This window comes from Vidua macroura, chromosome 1 (genome assembly GCF_024509145.1).
Source record: "Vidua macroura isolate BioBank_ID:100142 chromosome 1, ASM2450914v1, whole genome shotgun sequence".
Classification (NCBI taxonomy): Eukaryota; Metazoa; Chordata; class Aves; order Passeriformes; family Viduidae; genus Vidua; species Vidua macroura.
The window spans coordinates 106,722,244-106,739,872 of record NC_071571.1 but is presented as its reverse complement, the minus strand read 5'-3'; the positions used below and the strand labels follow the sequence as shown (position 1 = coordinate 106,739,872).

The window sequence follows — 17,629 nt, the reverse complement described above, 5'->3', positions numbered from 1 at the left end:
AAAAAAAAAGGCAAAAAGCATCACATATACATGTTCAATTAATTTTACACCCGTCCAGTGTAAAATCCAAAAGTAGGCTTTCTCAACCTGAAAGAGAATGGATGTTTAAAAACACTTCACAGTACATTTGGCACTAGTGGTTTGTGAAAAAATAAAATAAATCTACTCAGTACTGATCACTTCCACCCCATTGTGTTACACTGCACCAGTCAAACTTGGCATGCCACTCAGCAGGTAAACTGGATCAAGGAATTCATCCAGCTGAAAAGTAACCTGGAAAACGATGTTGTTTTTCAAGTGGATCAGTCATTCTGCCACATCCCAGCATGCTCCAAACAAACAGCAAAAAAACAGGGGGAAAGGCTGAGAATGGGGTGAGGAAATGGGCAGCCAACAAGGAGCCAAGGGCTGATGGACCACAAGCCATGGGCTCATTCACATGGTTTGTTATGAACCTCCCTTACTGACACAAATCACAGATGCAACATTCTTTTGAAAGGATGGAAATCTCACAAGTATCTCTGACCCAACACTCACTAAATCACTGTTCAGTAGGCATATTGCCATTGGCTTCCAAAAGAGTGAATCCACATGCATGCAGGGCCATGCTGAAAGCTGCAGACAACAGGTCTCCAACCTCTGAAAAGCAACCTGGAAAGCACGTGGGAAAAATAGAAGAAAAGGGGAAATTAACTTTTCTAACACCTCCAAGTCTGTGAAGTGACCTTTGGGAATTACCTCCATATTTCATCTACTAGGTGACAAGTAGGCTAAACTCAAATAAGCAAAGACCTGTAAGATGCCAAGACATTTGTATTGAAAGTCTTTCCTTCTCACTCTCCTCAATAAAACAACATCATGGAAGTACTCCAGGAAAGAGGTTCAATGACTGAAGGAAATAACAGTGACTATCATTTTCCTACTGCACTGGGGGACTTCAGTAGTTTTTTTGCACAAATAACCTGTCTCTTTGTGTCACACATGCCTTAATTCCCCTTCAGCAGATACTTGGAACTAGGAAATGCTTCTCTGAATGCTGAAATTCAGGGCAGGGAAGAAAATGGCATTGGAATGCTTTTAAATAACTGCAGCTACAGAGGACACACACATACTGGCATATGCATGGGCCTTGTACCCTGCATGCATAAAACTAAAGGAAAAATATGGGCTTCTGCAATACAAATAAAACAGATGACTGAAAAATAACTCGAGTTCAAATCTATCCAGCACACTACTACTAAGCAAACATCAGGAGGTAGTCAAACAGAGAATGATTTTCTGACAATTAAGCAAGAACAATAGCAAATATTCCATTTGCAATTAAGAATCTGGGTTTTGTTTTCACAGGAACAGTGGGGATTTCTTCAATAGTGACTTCAATTAACTTCTGCTCCCCCCCCCCCACTGACAAAAGGCTTAATGGGCCCAAAACCATGACTGCTTTTCCCCAACAATTTCAGAGTGAAAAAACAGCTTATTACATCTTCCCTAAAAATGTTTCAATTACATTTATTACATTTGCCTACTGTACTGCAGGCATTCCCAAAGGGCTAAAAACCTAAAAACTAAAACAACAACACAGATAAATAAATCCCAGTAAAACCACAGTCAGTAGCCTCCAAAAAAAACCAAAATCCCTTAAACATTAGAAAAAATTATTAAAATTAATAGATCTGTTTTGTGGTTGCCACAAGGCAACCTGCTGATTCAGGGCAATGTCACCAACAGTATTCTTATCTGTAAAGGGTAAGAATCAATTGTTTGACAGAAACAAAGGAGAGCTCAACAGGAAATCAACCAGCTTGGGACAGATGGTCACTGAATCAAGTTTCACCCCTCCCCTCTCCAAAAATAGGCTTAAGAGGCATTTTCTGTTACCAAGCAACAGCCCAAAGGAAGGCATAAATCTTTTCCTACGTGTTATTCCCCTCCTCCCCGACACACATACATTTCAATCTACTAGGGCGGTATGTTTGTGGGTTTGTTTATTTTCCACATACCAGGTAGGAGGGTTTATTCTGTGCAAGAACAACGCCTTTCTGCATGCCCACTAGCCATGTTTCCTTTTTTTAAAGGCAAGAAGGAGGTTAACTGTATCCATGCTATGAGAAGAACCATGAACACGGGTTACAAGCAGGGGTCCAATGCTAGTTAGTAACCCCTCCCTGTTCCGCCAAGGTGACCTGCGAAATTACTCCCTAAAGAGGGGAGTTCCTAATCACTATTTTATATAAAACAAAGATGACCCTCATCACACCCCGACAAAAGGTCACCACCTTTTTTTTTTTTTAAACTCATCAGAAAACCCTGTACCTGCTTTAACCCATGAAAACCCGAAAAATTTAATTCCTTAAAAAAGCACCATATCTTTAATACAACACACAGACCAGCAGGCTTTTAAACCATTTGAATTTTAGGAACATTAATTCTCTAGTACATCAAACACCATAAGTGAGAATTGGGGTATGGGATGAATAGGAAAGGATAATCAACATTTACTATTCTGGTGAGCCAGTGGAGGAAAGAAGGGCTGGAGTGGGGGGTGGGATGGAGGGGAGAAAGAGACCCGAAGAGGCTGTTTGCAGAGATCAGGGAGTAGGGGGAGGGGAGCAGAGCCCAGGGGTGAAGGACAGCGCCTCTGAAATTCAGATTAGCATCCAGGGAACAAACCGGTTTGTTTGACCCCCCCCCCCCCCATCATACAAACCCGGAACAGACCAGCAGCCAGCAAAAAGAGATGGGAGTTAAATTTAGCCACACAAAGAGTAATCTGTAATAAATTAAAAAAAAAAAATTAAAAAAAGGTTTATGATTACAACACTCATAGAAATTAATTAAATGGGGAAGAAAAAGTCTCACTTTGGCAACAAACTGGGTAATCATCCTTTAAGAGCACAGAGCCTGGATTACCGCTGACACATACTTAGACTAGTAAAACATATGGCCAATAAAAAAAAAAAAAAAAAAAAAAAAAAAAGGGGGGGGTGTGGGGGGAGGGGAAAGGCGACAGCATGTGGTCTGCAAGATCTTTATTTACTCCCTCCTCAACTACTGCTTGCTTTAGCCAGCTGAAGACCTTCTGCAAGACACAGCCTATTTTCACTGGGTATTTCATGTACTCCTTTGACACCAGTGCAGATACTGGTTACCACCACTGTGGTGGGTAAACACAGGCCGTGGGCTGCTTCACTGACCAAAGGCCTTGGACTTTCGAATCCATTTCACCATAAAGTCATCTCAATGGAGATGCTGCCCCAGCTTTCTGTACATGGCAAATAGCTTTCACAGGCAAACCAGAGACTGTGATGTCTAAATTCAATTAATTAAAATTAAGCTGATTGAAATTAAACAGAAGGTTTGAACACAAAAGCCAAATAGCTGCTTGTATGTATGCCAAGAACACCATTTGTTCTTTGAGGTCTAAAGCTTTCTGACAGAAGCATGAAGCTTAGCAGCCCAAGGATCTGACCAGGAGACTTGAGCTAAGGGCCCTCCAGGCTCAGCCATTAAAGACCTTAGCAGCAAATCACTACTATCCTATAGTGCTTCAAAAACTCCCAGGCCAAGAACACCCGTGGTTTAGAGAGAGGGAATCGGAGGCATGTAGAAGCCATGTGCTATCTCTCAGTGGCAGAATTTGGAAATAAAACCGGATCTTCTGCAGACACAAGTCCACATTGTAATACCACCCTGAGTATACATGTAAAAGCAAGTAAGTTGTTATTTATGTAAATTCATGGCCAACATCAACATTTTTACAGCTGTTTTTCTTGGCCTCCTGACAGCTGAGCAAGAGACCTGCAGATTAAATCCAATTCTTTACCAAAATTAGTCTCTTCTATCAGGCAGGCAATGATAGTCATCCCAGAGTTATTTAGGAATGGATATACTTATTTTTCTAACACATTCAGAATTTGGCTAAATAAGACATGAAACTATAACCCTTTCCTAATGCAAGTTAGCAATTTCTCTATAAATATTAAATTAATTAGGGACTGCAAGGGTTTTGTTTCTTTTGTACATCAGTGTAAATGGTGTGAAATATACCACAGTTGCAAAAGCTCCATACTCTTTACCTGCTAATAAACAGACCATCATCTGGGAGAAAAACATACATTATAGCTTTCCATAGGCATTTATTATAGTTTTAAAAGAGGTGTTTTCCCTTACATTTAAATATATGTGCCTTACACCACTCTGCCATGGTAAGAGAGAGAGAACCACCTAAGGGGGGAAAGAAAGATTGTTTTCTTTTCCCTCTTAAGTAAACCACCATGCTTTTTCTTCAGTGACCAAAGAAATTTCCATATTCCCTGGCCAAGGTGGTATCTCTGGACACATTGCATGTTTTTTGGTCGAAATGTAAAAGGACACAAGCTTTCCTCAAATCTCTGTCAATAATTCTATGATTCTATGAAATGAGGTCTGAAGAGACTGCATTCCAGTATCTTTTTCTTAGAAAAATCACAATGTATTTTCTTTAAATTCTCCATCTCTCAAACTACTAGTTCAGAACTCTAGGTCTTCTAACACAGTCTATTATAATAATCAGTCTAACTTGACTCTTTACCTTGAACTAAGCCATTCAACAGCAAAATAAAGCTTGTATCTGTGAATGATCCAAACAAGCCCTCATCCTTTTTTTGCCATAGAATACAATAGCAATAGGCAGTGTTCAAAACCTAAGAACATTCCTCAGTCTTATTAAAATCCCAATAGCACTACTGTTCATTAAAGGATGGGCAGAAGAATAGCATGGTAAAGAACCGTGAACATCAGTTAAAAGCAGTTACGTAAAAATAAGTTTATCCATAGAAACACAGAAGCAGTTACAAAAGGGATAACCTACAGGGATAGGTAAGCCAGTAAAAAACTGCAAGTACATAATTGCAAGCCTAATTTCCAGAACAATGAACATCAGAAACTGAGTATTATCCTTCATGTGCCTATATGGCAGCATTGCATTTAACTATTTACTCCCCAGTGTGACATCAAAGTGTCAAAAGGGGACATTTCTCTTAAAACAATTTTCTGCTTATATATTTAGTTTGGGGCTATTTTTCCAGGCATACATAAGGACAGGATGGACACAAGATTCACCCGTGCATTCTCTTATCTCTGCATGCTGGCTGAAAGGAACAAAATTTATGTAATTTATTCCAGATCAGAAAGGCAGTGTGACAACACAGAGAATAGACCACATTTTCAACAAGCATTTCCTAATGAGAAATTTATCAGTCTCTCTCAGCATGAACTGCACTCTGGAACAGAGAGGACAGAATTGTTTCAATTAAATCATCCTGAGGCCAGCCTCCTTCCAGGCATATGGCCTCAAAATGCACTTGCTTCTGTCTTTGGGACAATGAATCATAAAACAGTTCTGCTTTCTGTCTCTTGTTAACTTGCCAGTCAGCGTCTTCCTGAGGTGGAATTTCTCAAAGAAAATTCAATCTGCAGTTGCAAATTTCTAGTTCTTTCCCCTGCCTTGCTATGTTTTTTTACAAAACCTCAATCTCCCACAACATATTCAGATAATCATTTGAAGCAGGAAAAGGTATTTTATCATCCAGCCTCTGTTCCTCTCTTCATAATTGCAACAAAAAAAGCACAACCCCCTTCTTTCTACACTTGGCCGGTTTTCCTCTACATATGGAGTGTGTTCAGCTAGAATATGTCAAGGAGAAACTGCAACCCACATACTGAATCATCACATAAGAATCAATATGTCCAGAAAAATAAAACATATGGACACACATACAACTCAACAGAAAGGTGCTGGAGGGCATGTCATTGAAAACTGCAGTTCCCAAATCTCACTATTTAACAAAATAAGGAGTGATTGACTGAAATAACAAGTATCTCCTTTTTATGCATGCTTTATTTTAGCCCTGGAAAAGGTTTAAAATTAATACTACTGGACTTATTCCAAGTTTCCTTAGAGTAAAACATTCAATTATGAATGTGAATCTAGACAGACTGATTTTAGACAATGCAACCATGTCAGTCCATCAGGTATCATTATTACCCTTTGATGCTCAATCTTCCATCCCAGACAGGCCAAACAACCTCTTACAGAGTCACTCAAGCTTTGCAGCCTTCCTATTAACACATGCCCAGCGATGCCTCAATCACCAGAGCATTTCTGTTGCCATCCACCAAGGTGACAAGACCAGCAGAGAGCTGCCAGTAGCAGAACTCATGGAGTCTCTCTGTTGATGCCTGTGACTGGATGGGCAACCAGCACACATTTCTGATGATATACAGAAAGCACATCTGGCACATAGCAGAAAAATGGCCAGAAAGAAGAAAAGTGGAAAGCAGGTTACCAAAACAGTTCAGGCTGGAAGTAGCCTGTTCCTTAAGTATTTTTGCAAAGGCCTTGGACCAGATTAATTGTTTCAGGAAGCTGTATCTCACCAATAGGTAATAGTGCCAAGTTTTATGGGTTTTGTACTACCTCATTTTAAAACCAACAACAGAACTCGGAAGGTCAACCAGTCCAAACTCACACTCTTGGCAGGGCCATGTTGGAAACCCTATTAAAACAACACATATTATGATTTATTTTGGTTCATGGCTGATCCGCATTGATAGTTTGACTTATTATCCTGTCAAATCTAACTGTAAGGTTCTCAGTGATTCTCAGCTAGAGTACAATGAATCAAGGACTGAAGGTCTGTTTCTTAAAAATAAAAAGCCCAAGGCACAAAACAGCTTTTGTTAAAGGAAATTAATATTTTATTGATACAAATACTTCATCTGTTTCCCAACATATAGTTTTTGCAATTTGGACAAACTGTTAGTGACCTATAAAGTAAAGATCCAGTCGTGTCAAGGTTAAACACTGAGGTTCATGCTGTTCTTGTTTATAAAGTGAATCAGAATAGAGAACACAAGCTTAAAGTATCAGTATCGTCCAACATAAGAAGTATCAAAACTATGCAGCATCTGTCGCATTCCTCTGTTGTTTTCAGCCTTAAACCCCTGAATTGCATGTTATTGAATTTGAAGTTGAGCCCATTTTCACGGGAAGATTCAATTAAAAAGCATCTGGAAGAACACTGTATTTTACTGAAACTAAGTCCCTGATCCAGTTCTCATTTATTACACTGCTGGGACAGCATTCTTTAAACATGGTAATCAAAAGCAAAAATTTTTCTTTTGCTTTCTAACAGACATCAAAGCAACAATGTTAGAATGAATTTTTAACTGTTCTAAGTCTACAGTTTATATAGATCTGCCTTTTCCAGCAGAAGGGACTCTGGCAACACACACACAACTTCACAAGTTCAACTTGGCAGTTAATCTGTCTGGCTTTAGCACATAATCAGAAATGGATTTACTACAGTGACAGCAAACGGAGCTGAAAACCTACACTGCACTGTGTAGGGGAGTGCTTAAATCCAAGTGCAAGCATGGCCTCCCTCTTTCTACACCAAATGCACGTGACAACTGGAATAATCCCAAAGCCAAGCTTGATAGAAAGCCAGTCAGTTGTGCTGCAGATGAAAACTGAGCATCTCTCTGCATAGACACCAGACACAAGACTTCTCTCAATAAAACAGCCAAGCTGGGCAGTCAACAAGCAACACTGTTCATTATGATAGCTGAGAGCAGCCAGAAGAATCCTTTTTCTCCCCCTTCCTTCTCAGGCTTTTCTGCCACAAGGTCACATCTGCTGTTTAATTTTTTTTTTTTTTTTTTTTGTGGTGGTGGCCTTCGTTTAAAAGCTTCCAAGGCATACTGTTTTGAAGAACATTACTAGTGGCACATCTACTACCCACTAAGAACTTCTGGTCTCTAAAGGAAAACTGTCAACAACACAAAAAAACAGTATAAATCATCTCAGCCAGACAATCATTTAAAAAAAGAATCTTCTTTAAAGACCCACTAATGTATTGGATCAGTATGATATTAGACCTCAGCATTTCTAATTCACGTCTTCTTCTCTTTCATATATGTATATATATGTACATGCACATACATACACACTATCCTCTCTAGCTTTGAGTACTTTGGAGAAGGCAACTGCCTATGTATTTTCCTTGAAGCACCCAAAACATTTTCAGACATGTAGTAAGAAAGAAGACTATTACTAAGTTAATGTAGCAAAACAAAACAAAAAAATCTGTATGTTTAGATGCTCTGTCACTTCATAGCTCTTGATACAAAAGTTTGTGACTGCTAATGTTTTAATCTTTGTGCCCTTGAAATCCAGCTCACCTTCCACATCTGCTATAATCCTGATTGTTATTTCACCTTCTTCCTCCAAGTCCACAGTCTGGCAGGCAAGTTGTCTTCATCCTGCTCAAAAGGAAATTGGAGTGCTGACTCTCCTACTGAAAAAAAAATATGGCAGGCACTAACTGTCAAAATTTACCTACTGCAAAAGGATATGCATATTTTTCACTCTGAATTTCTGCTTTAAATATCCCATCGGTAGTTCGTGTGCCTCTGGCATGCTGGAGGCATTAAAGTGTTCTTGGATGGCTTTGCCTTTCCTACCCTTCTCCTCTATGTTTGCTTCAAAACTGCTCCTCTGTGGGGTGGTACTGATCACTTGGCTAATACACCTAATTTCTTATTGTTCTCACAACCAGAAATGTCCCTCTAGAAGGTTCAGATTCAAAAGAGTAACAAGAGCATCTTAACATCTTATCTATACATATTAATTTTTGAAAGCATTTTTTACAAGAATAAGAAACCACCATGTTCTTAAATGTCACATACAACATGACTGTTGTAGTTTCCCACTTTTTGATTCAGTGCATTGTAGTTGTAAAAATCAAGACCTATTTCGCAGTCTTCCCAAAGGAATCATCTAATTGCACTAAGAATTGGATTCTGTATAAGTGGTTTAAAGAAATTACAAGATTAAGCTTTCTTTATTAAACAGCTGTTCTCAAAGTAGACTGAAAGTGTAAAAGAACAGCAGAATAAAGATATCTAATGCTGCAAAGCAACACAGAGTTTGGGAGACTTCCTGAGAAGCCACAGGGAGATGGTCAGTGAGGCAGGAACAAAAGCAGTAAAAGTAGATGGCTTGTTCTGAATGGCAAAACTGAGATGCAATTGTGCACTGTGAAACACATTATCACCAAGGAGATAGTAAGAAGAGAACTAATAGCAGCGAAGTACTGTACCAGCAGGAAAAGGACACGGGGCTCAGGACAGGGAACAGAGCACTTGGCTCTCTGCACATCCCAAATCAAGCCATCAAGACACAGTTTCGTCACATATGCTCTTCATTATGAGCATGAGTAGGCAATAGGAATATTTATAAAACTTTGCTGTGAACATCCCTATTTCACCAGTGATTCCAGTGTAAAGAGGTAGCTGCCCAGAGTCCTTACAGCATCAGAAGCAGGTGAGCTCAGCTATTTGCATTTGCTGTTCCTTACCAGTACACCATCTCTTTGAAGTGGGTGTGATGGAGAAACAGCTTGGATCTCACTAAGCCCAGAATGGTGTGCCACACTTCACTTTTTTAATAAGTGATCATTTCCTCTTTACTAGGAAGACTGTGGAGGATCAGGTTTACAGCAATTTCCAAGCACTCTCCTAATTACTCAATTACTCCTGAGTGATAACACAACAAGGGACCATACAACTCAGAGTATATACAAGTCTCCCTGAGCACTGGCATTACAATTGCATATGACCACCTCTATCTTTTAAAAGACAGCTGGAAATAAAGTGGGCGGGGGGGGGGGGGGGAGAGGGGGCAGGGGAGGTGGCATCGGGGAATTCTACCAAATTAAAAGCATAATTTAACTATCACACTCCCAGAAAAATTGTGCTTAGGTTTCCTTATGCCTACAGACCTGGGAGTCTATAACAAAGTAAGTTTTGAAGTTGGAGGTAGCATTATAAAAGAAAGGGGAGGGACAAATCATAGCTCTCAAATATGCAGAATGCTAGAGGTAAAATGTTTCATATGCACATTAATATTCTTTATGAAGCCAAATTTAAATTTACTATGGCTTTAGAGAAAAAAGGCGTCAGAAATGGAGCCTTTCAAAAAAGGCTACTGTTTTCTCTGAAATTTTGGTGCTGTGCACTCCATTCAACAGAGAAATCGGTGCTGCAGAGGGAGGTGCAGCAGAATTTGGAGCAAAAGGACAGGAGTACCAGGAAAATGTTCAGCAGCTTAAAATAGCCATCTAAAGAAGCTTCACACTGTAAGTTCTACAGAAATAGTATCACTTTTGGTGAGACACACAGATGAATCTTCATTTTTAAAAAGGAAGACTATTAATAGAGTGTGTTTCAGACTACAGTTACATTCAGTAACTAACTTCTTCACTTGCCTCAAAGTGCTCTGATCAAATCACACCAAGGGTCTTGAAAAGAGCTAATTACAGACAGTGATAGAGATAGCAGACAGAGAACAAGAGAATCGCTGCACAGCATTTCACAAAACTAGTCACTCCAGGCTTGTTCATGGAATCAGTACAACAGATGTCTGGTAATCTCTTAAGTAACAGTATCTTAGGTCTGCCCACACTGTTTTCTGTGCACAGCTCCAGCAGTTTGAAAAACTATCTCAAAATAACCTCTCTAAAACCTTACATGACCAATATTAATCAATCACATCTTGTCATACTGACTCAGGCTGCTCCCTACCTTCTTACTCTTCTGGTGATTTTATGTCACAACATATAGTTCTTCCTATCTTTTATATTTTATGAACATTTTATTAGTTAGTGTAGTGTAACTCCTAAAAAAATTTTTAAAAATTAAATGCAAATTAACCGAACTATTTGACAGTATATGATGGAAGATTTTCAGGTCCAGTATATGGAGGTTTTTTACTAAACATCTGAGGTGCCACAGAACTTAAAATGCTAACTCAATGAGAATAACATTAAATACACTTCAATGAAAGTAGTAATTTACAAAATTCTCTATGGTCTCTCATGTCCCAAAAGAATTTCACAGAAATTGTGACATTACTGTGTGACAGAATAAGACAACAGAAACCAGCTCACCAGGCTTCAGCAGTCATCCAAACCAAACTCAATTACATTTTAGAATCACAGAATCATAGAATGATTTAGGTCAAAAAAGACCTGTATGATCACTGAGTCTGAGCATCAACCCAGCACTGCCAAGTTCACCACTAAACCATTTCTCTAAATGCCATGCCTACACTTCTTTCAAATACCTCCAAGGCTGGTGATTCAGCAGCTTCCCTGGGCAGGCTGTTACAATGCTGGACAAACCTTTCCATGCAGAATTTATGTGGAAGTTGAAGGCATTTCCTCTTGTCCTATCCCTAGTTACCTGACAAAAGAGATCAACACCCATCTAGCAAGGTGGTCTCCTCTGAGCCTCTTTTTCTCCAGGCTAAGCAATCTTGCCTCCCTCAGCTGCTCCTCATAGGACTTGTGTTTCAGAAACATCATCAGCTCTGGTGCCCTTCTCTGGACATGCTCCAGCACCTCAATGCCCATCCTGAATTGAGGGGCCCAAAACAGAACACAGGATTAAAGGTGCAGCCTCATCCAGAGCTGAATACAGAGAAACAATCACTGCCCTGCTCCTGCTGGCCACAGTACATGATACAAGCCAGGATACCAGTGGCCTTCTTGGCCACCTGGGCACACACTGGCTCATGTGTAGCTGGCTGTCAACCAACACCCCGCGTCCTTTTCCACCGCATACATTTCCAGCCACTCTTCCCAAGGCTGTTTGCTTGCACGGGGTTATCATGACCCAAGAGCAGGACTTGGCACTTTACCTCATAAACCTCATACAATTGGCCTTGGCCCATCAATCCAGCCTATAATTTCTGTAAGAACTCCATACTTCTGTTTGATACTTCCAAGCCAACAACAACACTGTACAAAATTTGGCTGTCCCCGTTGTGAATAAACTCTGTTCCAAATTTCTGTCATCTACATTCCTCTAACAGATATCCTGTGTTTTTTACTTCTGGATTATAAAAACATTAATGATTCTATTTAATTATTAAGAGCCTAATGCTACTGGATAGTTCACCAATACACACACCTTCAAAAAATGGCTCTTTGGTTTTGGGTCATCTTCACTACCTACCTGCAAATTCAAATCCATTAACAGGGGCTATAGTAGTTTGCTCAGAGTTGTAGGTAAGCTTTTGCAATGACTTACTGAAGCTTTATTCACTAGGTCTCTCCTTATTATGTGAGAATATCTTCAGAGTTTTTAGAAACAAGATGTGTTTGGGTTATACAAGAAATAAAATTGGTCCATGAATGTATTTCCACACAGAATACAGCATGAAACAAAATTATCAGGTTTGGAATTAAAAAAACAAACAAACAAACAAAAAAAAAAACAACAAAAAAACAAAACAAAACAAAAAAAAAAAAACCCTGAAACTATACTAGGCAAAAGCATTTTGGACACATATTCTTACAAGCAATACTTTTTTAAACATATTAAAGAAAGTAATGACAAGACAGAGTTTGAGGAAAGTCAACAGTTCTGGAAAAAAAAACAACAACACATAAATTATAAAAGTTTAGTGTTGTTTTATGACTGCTGCTGTAATCTATTTCAGGATATTAGAGATCTCTTAATTGTTTACTATATCTAATGAACTCCAGTTCACAGGACTAATTCTCTAAAAGACATGATTGTCAGAATGTCAAGTCTTATTACTCCTTCATTTGTCAGTTTTCCCAACAGTTCTCCTGCTCACAATTATGTTTTAGAAACAAAAGAAAATGCACCTTTTGCATTAGATGCAATAAATGATTATGCAAGGATAGGCAAAGCACATACATATCAAAGAGGCTGCTCTTCCAAGGTGTAAAGCAAAATACCTGAAATGTTTTTTTTTCACTTTATTGATTTCACAGTCCTTTTTTGGCAAGAGTCAAGACGTGATGCCTTAATATCATGCCCAAGCTCCATGTTTTGTTAATTACGTCCTACCTAGCTAAATGCCCCCCATAGTTTCAATTAGACATGGTATTCTTCCTCACTTCCCGTCTTGATTATTGTGCACTGTTGCTAAGCACTAGTTAACAGTTGCCACATTTACCCAAAATTGGCTGTGTTTCAGTGATCATTCAAGGAATTAAACACAAAACATATGGTACAGAACCATACAAAGTAAAAAAAGCACTTTTAAAAACCACATGCTTAATATAAAAGGTATTACAAAACTGGTTATGCCACTGAAAGTAAAATCCTTACAAGTCCTATGCCCACTCCAAATTTCCTAGAAACACTGAAAATTAGAGAGAAAAGCATTCAATCTTTTTTCAGCTTTCACTAAAAGGTTTCCTAGAGTATATTTCTGACATTATACTGAGTCTAATTTTACACTGAATAAACAGCCCAGCATTCATAGTGAGACCGGCTTCAAGGTACAGACATTTCTCCTTTAAAAATAGTTTAATTCTCTATATATCCCATAGCAACTAATTAGAGTCTCCTAAATTGGACTCCAAATTTTCTTTCCCTTGTATCTGCAAAATACTTTGGACATGACTTGTTGAACTGCCAAATACCAATGCCAGTAGCTACGTGTTTCAGAAGACCTTGAACCAAATGTGCTTTTTTTGAATTCTAGACAAACTTTTCACACAGTCAGACCACCCCTCCTTTAATCTGTGATGTCCTCATGCAATCTTAAGAAACTTCATGTAATTTAATTGTCAAGGTAAAAGCTCAGTAATCAGCTCGCCTATTACTGCTTATTTCTTTTAGTATTACATCCTGGACTTAAAAACTATCTTACCAAAAAATCCTCACGGTTTATGATTGCTACATTATCTTCAACCAAACCCAACCAATAAAAATTCCTGGTATGTAAAAATTGTTTCTTGTAGCTGATTTTTTTTTTCCTGTTAAACACCTTAGAAAAAAATTGTTTTGTATGAACACTACTAACAGTAAGCAGAAATAAACACTGTATTTTTTATCTGTATTTACAGATGGTGAATTAAACCTTTAGGGCTCAGAACCCAATCATTTAAACAGGTAGGCACATATTGAACATTATTCATTGACTTTCTGGAGCATTTTGTTGGAAATACTTGAGAATACATGAGAAAAAGTATGCATATGTACAAAATCCACCAACGTTAAAAATAACAACTAAATATTTCTCAACAGCTCTGAGAATACTCACACAATCCCCACTGCTTTGCAAAGGGGTATTTAACAAGCTAATCTTCTAGCTTCATAAGTGCTTTTGTTGTACTCACAAGCAAATTCAACAGGATAATGTTTAAAATCTGTAAAGATTATTTTAATCCACTAGCACATATGTAGTAAGTTTTTCAGTCAACATAAGACCCATCCTTTTTTCTCTTTAGAGGACATATCCCTTAATAAAAGCCAAACTTAGGTGTGCCTTACAGTATTTGAAAGTGCTGAAAGCTTTACCTATCTCAGAAGCCACATACATAACTGTACCTGCAACTGGACTATACACCTATTTGCTTCACCTCTCAAACAAGAGTAATAAATGTAAAAATAAATTAAATAAAATAAAGCTTCAGTAATTCCTAGTCAGGCAATAAGACACAACACGTTCTTCTCAGCCGCCTTTTTATTTCCATCTTTTATAAAGCTCTCTGTAAAAAGGTATCAATGAAGTATGAAGAATATGGAGTATTATTTCCATAACACTTAAAGTATCATTCAGTGGAAAAGCCTGAATTCAAAGAAAGGCAAATGGAATAATGTAAAAAAAGGTCCTATCTCGAGCGTATTCAAAGCAAACATGCTGACAAGCAGCAGACATGGGAAATATTTTTCCACGGGGTAACTGAGTCTCCCGCACTTCAAACCATTGATAATTCCTAAATTTCAGAATATGGATAAATATTTGAGGCTTGGGGCCTAAACAAACAGCAATGCTTGGCCCACCCGCTGAGCTGGCCGAAATCCTATGGTATACACAAAGTTTTCATCTTCCGGAGGTTTCGGGGAGCGCCGGGAGACAAGGGCCAGAGCCGGCGGTACCTAAAGGCCCCTGTATACATCTGTCAGCTGCCGCGGGGAGCCGCCGCCGGCTTCATTCCAGCCGCTTTTTCCTCGTTCTACTCTTACTTTCCAACAGCAAAGGAGCCGTGTCGGTCACCTGCCCTGCGGTGGAAGCATCACGGACGGGCCGCCGGTGACACGGCCCGCGGGGCAGCGCGGCCGCCACCGCGCGTCGGGGCCGTCGCGTCTCCCGGGGACACAGCCGTCCCTCCGCCACAACGACAGCCGCGAGGGGAGCCGGCGCCCTGTCCTCCCCTCCCTCCTCAAACCCGGCCCGCACATGTCCAGATGCGCCCCCAAACACCCCCGTCCCGCGGGCCACCCACGGCCGGCGCTCCCCGCCCCGGGCGCAGCCTCCCGCGGGCGCGGAGGGCGAGGCTGCCGAGCCCCCTCTGCCGGCGGCCGCCCGCGTGGCAGCGCGGGGCGGGGGCGCACTCGGCGCCCGCCCGCTCCCCGGCTGAGCCACCTGCACCCCCCGCGCCCGCCTCGTCCCGAGGCTCGGCTGCCCGCCGCCCTCCCGGCCACAGCGGCTGCTTTGCTCCCGCAGCCCCCCGGCCAAGCTTCTCCCACTCCCACCTTGCCCCATCCGCTCGGGTTATTCCCCCCGCCCCGATCCAAGACGCCGGTAACAAAGGGCTGGAGCCCACCCAGGGGCGGGCGCCCGCAGCCCGCGGGTGACACGGATGCTGCCCGCCGCGCCGGTGGCAGCCCTCAGCCCGCCGCCGCCGCCCCCGGGGCTGCGCTCCGCGGGGTGACAACGCCGAGCGCGACTCCGCCAGCGGACATGCCGCCGCTCCATCCCGCTACCTTTGTGCCCTCCCAGAAACCGGCGAGAAAGCGAAGCAAAGCCCCGTGCCGCTCCCTTACCTTGCTGGGCAGAGAGAGAAAAAGTTGAAGCACTCTCCTTCTACACCTCCCTCACTTTTTTGTTTAAATTGAAATAATTGAAATTTTGGGGGTTTGGTTTTGGTTTTTTAATTTCCCCCTCCCTCCCCTCACGCCGAGCACTGCGCTCAGGCAGCCCCTCCCGGCGCCCTCAGTGCCACCGTCTCTCTCTCTCCCTCCCTCCCTCCGGGTCTCGGTCTCTCTCTCTCTCGGCGAGAGGAGGGGAGGGGAGGCGAGGGGAGGAGAATGGGGCGGACCCGCAGGTGCCGCCCCTCCTGCTCTGTCAGCGAGAGGAGAGGGGTCGGGGGGCGGCAGGCGCGGGGAGCGGGCGGTGCCCGTGGGAGTGCCCCGCTCAGGTGCGGGGGTGTCCGGCGACAGCGTCCCCGGCCGTGCCCCAGGGCGGCGGGGCTGGGAAGGGGGTGCCAGTGTCGTGTCAGGGACTGAGGTGATGGAACGGGAGCTAGTGTGGACACGAGTTAGGGGAGGAGGCAGGTGGAGAGCAGTGAGACTCGGGACGTAGCGACCGAGACTCGGAGAGGACGGAGCGAACTGGGGTACTTCCATTCTGTGGGGGAAGGGGCACTGAGAGGAGCCAAGCTAGGAAATGTCAAAACCTGTCGGATATATAGCGTGGCTCGTTGGCCGGTAGGGCAGAAGATGGCATTGGGAGTGCCATCTGCCCTGTGAGAGACAGCCCTGCAGTGCACGCTGGTAAAAGCTGTGGGCAGAGCTGAAATTTGGGTGGAAATGTTGTGTTTGGGTTCAGTTAGCAATGGAGCTGGTCCAGGAGTGCTGAAGTAGAAGCTGAAGGGATTTAGCATGCTAGGAGGTTGCTGGAGGCAAACAGGAGAAGGGCACTCTGTGTATATTTGTGTCTGATATTACATTGAACTGATACCGTGTCTGATATTTAATAGAGGTGGGTAAAGATGAGGGAGTCTGATTGTGTTGGAGAGATTGGAAACAGAAGGATCTGGAACACTTAGATCTGTAAAATGTGTCCAAGTGGGTGGGGAAGAAGCAGGTTTGGATTCTTGGTGTGTACAAAGATGAAGGTCAGACATAGCAGGAGCATGGGAAGCAGACTAGAAATATAGCCAAGTGCTCTGAGCGTAAATATCCATTGAACTGGGAAAAAATTATTTTGCATTTCCTTCCTTCTGCCTTGGATTGATTAAGCGAGCATACGAACCATCTCCCTTGTCACTTTTCACAGGACATATTTCTTGAGAGCTTTTCAAAAAGTCTTTCTCATCTCTTGGGACCATTGGACTCAATCCTATGCTATGATATGATATAAGTGTTTTGTCTTTCTGCTTCAACACCCAAGAAAAAAAAATGTACAGTGACAAAAAAGTGGTAGTGTTTGTTCATTCTTTGATAGGAACCTGCTGCAGTGTGCCATAGAGAAAAAGAAGTCCAGTACTTTTCTCACATCCTTTTCTTTTGTACTTGCTGGTTAAAACACTCAGTTCCAGCATAGTTCCCATCAAAAAGTGGGAGGGGAAAAAACTGTCCATACCCCTTGGAGAGAGTAGAGGCACAGCAACAGTGTGGCACTGCAAAAATGCTGCTAGGTCCTGAAATGAGAACAACTGTGGTAGGAGAATAAAAAAAAAAGGCTAGATTCATTTAACGTTCAAAACCAAGGCACCTGCGAAATAAAGCTTTGCAAATGGGTTGTTCACTGGCTGCTTTGATTCTGATTTCACTCAAATTTTATGTGAATAGCTACATCAGTTGTCTTTGAGAGGGC

The 17,629-nt window shown here is 41.7% G+C and overlaps 1 protein-coding gene across 1 annotated transcript in view; it reads right to left on the bottom strand.

Moving 5' to 3' along the window:
- GREB1L (GREB1 like retinoic acid receptor coactivator) overlaps positions 1–15,929 on the bottom strand; it is a 132,057-nt gene extending 116,128 nt beyond the window's left edge. Inside the window, exon 1 of the mRNA XM_053976060.1 lies at positions 15,856–15,929. The gene's annotated coding sequence lies outside the window, so the exon portion shown is untranslated. The remainder of the gene's footprint in view (positions 1–15,855) is intronic.
- Between the last annotated feature and the right edge of the window lie 1,700 nt (positions 15,930–17,629).